The sequence below is a fragment of the Podarcis vaucheri genome (genome assembly GCF_965113315.1).
Source record: "Podarcis vaucheri genome assembly, chromosome: 7".
NCBI lineage: Eukaryota > Metazoa > Chordata > Lepidosauria > Squamata > Lacertidae > Podarcis > Podarcis vaucheri.
The window spans coordinates 99,020,146-99,026,180 of NC_138765.1; the positions used below are offsets into that span (position 1 = coordinate 99,020,146).

The following is a 6,035-nucleotide window of genomic DNA, read 5'->3' on the forward strand; positions in this document are numbered from 1 at the left end:
GTGTTTATTCTCCAGGTTGGCTCTGCCCCACGGGGCTTACAGTCTACAGCAGAATATACACAGAATGGGGAGGGGGAGCTCTGGGCTCTGGGGGGAGGGAAGGGGGGGCAGGTCCTAGTCCGTATCGAGAGAGAGAGGGCCGAGGGGAACGAAAGCTGCTCTGCCTGGCCGTCTCTGCAGGGATGTTGCGGGGAAACGGGCTCCTTTTGCACCCAGGTCTCTAGAGGGGATAAACCTGGGTCTGGACTGTACCACTTCAGGTCCCCCAGAGGGGGAGGTAAAGGGACACCCAATGACCCACATTTATTTATTTTGGGGTGGGAGGGATATGCTGATTTTGCTCAAGTCAGTCTCCCCTCCTCCAAAAAGGTTCTCTCCCACAATCCCAAAGACAACACAGGCCCCCCGTCAAGAGTCTCCCAGAGCATGTGCAGAGTCAGAGTTCAGAGATGCTTTTGTTGCGATTCCTGTCCTGCGGGGGGTTCGACCAGATGACCCTCAGGGCCCCCTCCCAATTCTACACTTAAATAATTTCACAGCACGGAAGTGAGGAGGGGCAGGGACTGCCAGAAAGGGGGGCTTTTGCTATGCACAGATCCGGCCCCCTCCTTAAAATCACAGCTGTGAATCTGCAGGATGCGAAGCCAAGCAGACCCCTGACCCCAAAAAGGCAGGGGAAGGGGGCTTCCCACAAGGGACCAGTGGGGCAAGACTGGGCAGCCAAAGAGGAGGGACCCAGGAGTCCGGGGGCCTACGATCCACTTTGCTCTTTCAACGGGATCCGGAGACAGGCAACAAACCAAGCCGGGAGCCCAGAGTCCGTTACTGCAGAAAGAAGAGAAATCCGTGAGATACTGACCCGATTCAGAGAGGAAACATTAGCTGGCTGGGGGTTGCAATTGCAGGAATTGCTCCACAAGAACCCTGCGAAGTAGGCAGACTGGATCCTGCCCCCCAGCCCCCCTGCGAGCTTCATCATGGCCAGGGACTGGGGATTCAAACCCAGATCTCTCGGCCAGGGCCTAGTCTGGCCCTCTCACCACTGCACCGCACTGCCTCTCAGTGGGTGGCACAGAGATGTTTTTTTAAAAAGAATAGAAAAATGAGGAATCGAGAGAACTTGGCAGTCTTGGGCGTATCTTGGGCACTGACCTCGGATTTGGGCTTCTCCGATTTGGGTTTTTCTTCAGAAGCTGGAAAAAGGAGGATAATGAAGCAGGGAAAGGTGAATCCCGAGAAAACCCAGGGAAATGGACAGGAATACTTGAAAGCATGCAGAAAGCTGAAATGGAGACCAACATTTCTGAGCCGCTGGGCAGGGATGTTTTTAGCAGGCGACCCAAGAGAGTCTGGCCAAGGCGCCTGGTTGGTATCAAGAGGCAGAGAGTTCCAAAGAGCCTTGGAGCCGGGAGGGACCCCGAGGGTCATCTAGTCCAACCCCCCGCAAGGCAGGAATCTTGAACCCACAACCCGGAAATGAAGAGCCTCTCCCAGCTGAGCTTCTTGTACTGGCAACTGTGGGAAAGGGGAGTCAATTGGCCAGTGCCAGTTCCGCCAATCAAAGGTGTCAGGTGGTGGAGGAGAGATTTCTCAACTGCTTTTACTGTCAATATTTGCATGGTCTCAATAGATTCTGAATTGTCTCCCCCAGGAAAATATGTCTATTTTTCATTATAATAATTAGACTTGCTGGAGGCTGGGTTATTTGTTTTGGTTCTCATTTTTATCATGTACGTTGTGTTTTCATCGTGCATTTTTATGCCGCAAACTGCCCGGAGATCCAGAAAAGGAGGATGCTGTGCACATTTATAGAATCCTAGAATTGTAGAATCAGAAGGGACCCCAGGAATCTCAGCTAAAGTATCCCCTAAAATATTGACCAAATGGTAAAATAGGACCATATTGATAACAAAAATAACAGTACAGAAGGGGTGGGTGGGAACAACCTTACCCCATCGGAAGAAGGACCGCAAGACCCCCAGGAGCACAATGGCGACCAGGAACAAGCCGATGGCGTCCTCCAGGGAGGGGCCCAGGGACCCTGGGGGGGGGGGAGAAGGGGCAGAGGCAGAAGGGGGGCGTCAGAGAGGGAGAAGGGGGGCGACGTCAGACCCCCACCCTGCCTTGGCCACCCAGTGCAGGTCCCAAAGCTGCACCTTCGCCCCACCCCCCATATCCTCCCCCCATGCCCGACTTGATCAGTGCCAATTCACAGAATCCTAGTTGGGAGGGCACCCCAGCGGTCATCCAGCCCAACCCCCTTCAAGGGAGGAATCCCAGCTAAATCACCCAGGACGGGCGACCCCCCAACCTCCGCCAGTCAGGAATCACACCCGCAGCCGATCTTCTGGGCCTTGCTACCCAGCCCCCAGGGGACCCCGCCACAGACCCCCAAGTGCAGACCCCCACCTGCCACATGGAGCACGACCGCCTTCTTGACCCCCACCTCGCCCAGCCCGGCGTGGCCCACATGGCAGACGTAGGAGACCCCGTGGTCCTCGGTCGGGACGGGCAGCAGGCGGGCGAAGCTGGTGAAGCTGAAGGTGCCGTCAGGAGCCTGGCGGTGCCCCGAGTCCCCGATGTCCAGGAAGCTGTCCTGGGGGGCGTCGGACTCCCTCCGCTTCCAGCTGACCGAGGCACCCAGAGGGAAGAAGCCGGAGACCTCGCAGGCCAGCTGGGGCCAGGCACTGGGGGGCACGGAGAGCGTCGTGGGGCGCAGCGTCACCTGGGGGGGGGCTCTGCAGGGCGAGAGGGAGTGAGCAGAGCGCCCCCTGCTGACAACCAGGAGCGCTGCAGGCTCCCAGCTGCCGGGAGGGGAGAGGGGGGCTCTTGGATTCCAATCCTGAGGAAGACAGGGTCCCTGTTGGCTTGACCAAGTGGCCAGGCGCTTCTTAAGGAGCCTCCCAGCCCAGGGGCAGTCTCTCTGGATCGCTTGGTTCTTAGAAGCGTAGAATCAGACAGGTGGAAGGGATCCCCAAGGGTCATCTAGCCCAACCCCTGCCAGGCAGGGATCTCAGGGCAATTTGGCCACTGCGAGGTTTAAGCACTCTCCCTATGTTCTCTTGGCGCCTCCAGGCCCAGGAGCAGTCTATCTGGATCCCTAGGGCCTGGCCGGCATTTGGCCACTGTGAGAATGCAAGATGGGACCCCCCTTTCCCCTTCCTTCCCCCCGCCCTCCCTGCGAGGGAGACCCCCCGGTCGCTCACTCACCCACCACCTGGGCGTGCAGGTGGGGCAGGTAGACGGTGCAGATGTAGGTGCCCTTGTGGCGGACGGCCACGCTCCGCAGGCACCCCCCGCGTGGCTCCGTCGAAGGCCAGCACCACCTTCCCGGCCCCCCGGAACTGATGGCGCCACTCCACCGAGAAGGCCGAGGCCGGCGCCGAGAAGCCGCAGTGCAGGACCGCCGGGCGCCCGAGGCGGGACTCCAGGCGTGGCGTCCGCGTGAAGACCGACAGCACCGCTGCGCAAGGAGGGAGGAGGGTGAGGTGAGCGGGAGAGATCCCCAGCGGTCATCTAGACCAACCCCCGTGCAAGGGAGGAATCCCAGAAGGGAAAAACAACAAACCCAGGGCTGTGTTTAGCAGATGCGGTGCCAGGCTGCAAATGTCTGCCCGATAGTGTTGGGGTGGCCGTAGCTGCGCACTGCCAGCCATTGTGGGGGGCGCAACTCTCCCCCATGCCAATGCAGGAGAGCGATCCCCCGAGAGGCCAGCGCCCTATGGGAAAGACGGCTCTGAACAAACCCACCATCTATTTGATTTATTCATTTAATTCCGTGGTTCTCAGATTTGGGGGGGACCCCCATAAACGCTCTCCCTTTCAGCCAGTGCCCTAAAAGAGGCGCCATGGTTTGGAACAACTGTTTGCACGACCCAGTAAGATGAAAGCAAGATTTGAAAGAGCAACAATTACTTGCCAAATGACTCAAAATCCACTTCAAACTACTCCAAGTAGTTCAACCCAGCAGATGCATTTGATCCAGGGATTTCTGCTTTCCGCTTGCCCCACGGTGCCCCCCACCCCCTGACCCCCAGGAGGGTGTCACCAATGACTTTGGGCACTCCCGATAACGGCTTTTCTGCCCCGCCTTCTCCTCCCAGGGGCTCCAGGCGGCCTCCCTCCCCTTCCCCCGCGCTGACCCTGCGAAGCACCGACTGGCCCTCGGTCCCTCTCTCCCCGGCTGCGGGCGCAGGGCTCTCACCGCTCGGCCGCTCCCCTTCCGCTCGCCCGGTGGGACCTGCGGTGGTGGGGACGCTGCTGACCCCATCCTGCTGCTTCCAAGGCGGGGCCTCCTCCGTGTGCAGGACGCTGCTGACCCCGAACTCGGCCTCGGGGGCCTGGATGCTGGCGATGAGGCACTTGCCCCTCTCCAGGGCGCGGGGGCAGCCCCCTCCGCCCGCCAGCCCCTCCGCCCAGGCGACAAAGTGGGACTGCGTAAGCGTTGATCTCGCAGGAGGATTCCGCCTCGCTGGCATCCCGACTCAGCCAGGGCGGGGGGGGGTGGCCGAGGCCTGACCGCCCCACAGGGCCCCAGAGGGGTCTGCCGGGGGGACAAAGCGGGGGGAGGTGAACCAGTGTCTGGGGGGGGGGAATGATGAGCCTGGTCTCTCCACTGCCGGACCCCCCAACCTACATCGCAGGGGGTTGGAGTGGATGACCTTTGGGGTTCCCAACTCCACCCTTCTGGGTCAAACCAAAAAAACCAAGCAGCTTTGTACCTCTGAAAAGTGGAAATGTTGAGGTTGGAAACCAATCTGAAGTAGATCCAGAATAAGCATAACTAAATAAAGTTAATCCACAACAATAGGACTCCTGAGTTCTTGAGATGATTTCTTTTGTCCATTTACTGTATTTATTTTTCCCAATTGGAACTATAAAGTGGTGATTTTCTTGAGTCAAAATGAGAGTAACCCTGAACCATTTTTAGGAAAAAAGCACTGTACCTATATACCAGAGAAGCATGTATGGAACTGTAGTTGTTTGTATGTAGCAGGAACACCCCGCCAATCATTCAGTTTGTACAAACTTCACACACTCACACTCACACACGACATACGCTACGCTTCTGTTATAAATTCATAGAAAAATCAACCATACATCGGATTTGCACTGTTCTATTTTTTATTTTACTCCATATGACAAGGACTATCAAAGGGGGGTGGCTTGTCTCTGGTCAGCCATAATCCCTTCACCATCCCAGCACATCCACAGGAGCCCTGCCCAGTTGCTATGTCAACCCTGATGATCCCAGACAGAAGACCATCAGGATCACAAAGAACTTGCATATGGGAGTGGATTCAGCATGGACTGGAACAAAGGACAATGATCAGCTCTTCCCTCTGGGGGCAGGAAACTGCAAACTCCCCTCTGTCACCTGGAAGTGACTCATGGGCAGGGGGAAAGGAGGAACCTGCCAGGTGACAGGACACTCAGGTTACCACCCCCCCCTCCTTTCTGTGATGAAGGTGTGATGTTTCTGGGGGTGGGCTTGACCTGGAGGAGGGGAATTTCAAAACAGGGCGGACAGAGAGGGAGGAGCGTAGGGAGACCCCCAAGAAGGATGGCTGAGGGGACCCCCTGGGTGTGGGGGGCGGAGGGAAAGGGGGGAGCGGAGGGAGACCCCCCAGAAGGAGGGCTGAGGGGACCCCCTGGGTGTGGGGGGCGGACTGAGAGGGGGGTGAAGGGAGACCCCCAAGAAGGAGGGCTGAAGGGACCCTCTGGGTGTGGTGGGCGGACTGAGGGGGGGGGGTGAAGGGAGACCCCCAGGAAGGAGGGCTGAGGGGACCCCCTGGGTGTGGGGGGCGGAGGGAGACCCCCAAGAAGGAGGGCTGAGGGGACCCCCTGGGTGTGGGGGGCGGACTGAGAGGGGGGAGCGGAGGGAGACCCCCAGGAAGGAGGGCTGAGGGGACCCCCTGGGTGTGGGGGGCGGAGGGAGACCCCCAAGAAGGAGGGCTGAGGGGACCCCCTGGGTGTGGGGGGTGGACTAAGGGGGGCGAAGGGAGACCCCCAGGAAGGAGGGCTGAGGGGACCCC

The 6,035-nt window shown here is 58.8% G+C and overlaps 1 pseudogene across 1 annotated transcript; it reads right to left on the reverse strand.

Moving 5' to 3' along the window:
- Window positions 1–302: 302 nt before the first annotated feature.
- LOC309537621 (tapasin-like) lies at window positions 303–4,846 on the reverse strand (annotated as a pseudogene). The gene is made up of 7 exons: window positions 4,806–4,846; window positions 4,241–4,686; window positions 3,211–3,463; window positions 2,410–2,736; window positions 1,952–2,041; window positions 1,153–1,193; window positions 303–825 (listed from the first exon to the last, which is right to left on the reverse strand). The product of its transcript is annotated as a tapasin-like (transcript).
- Between the last annotated feature and the right edge of the window lie 1,189 nt (window positions 4,847–6,035).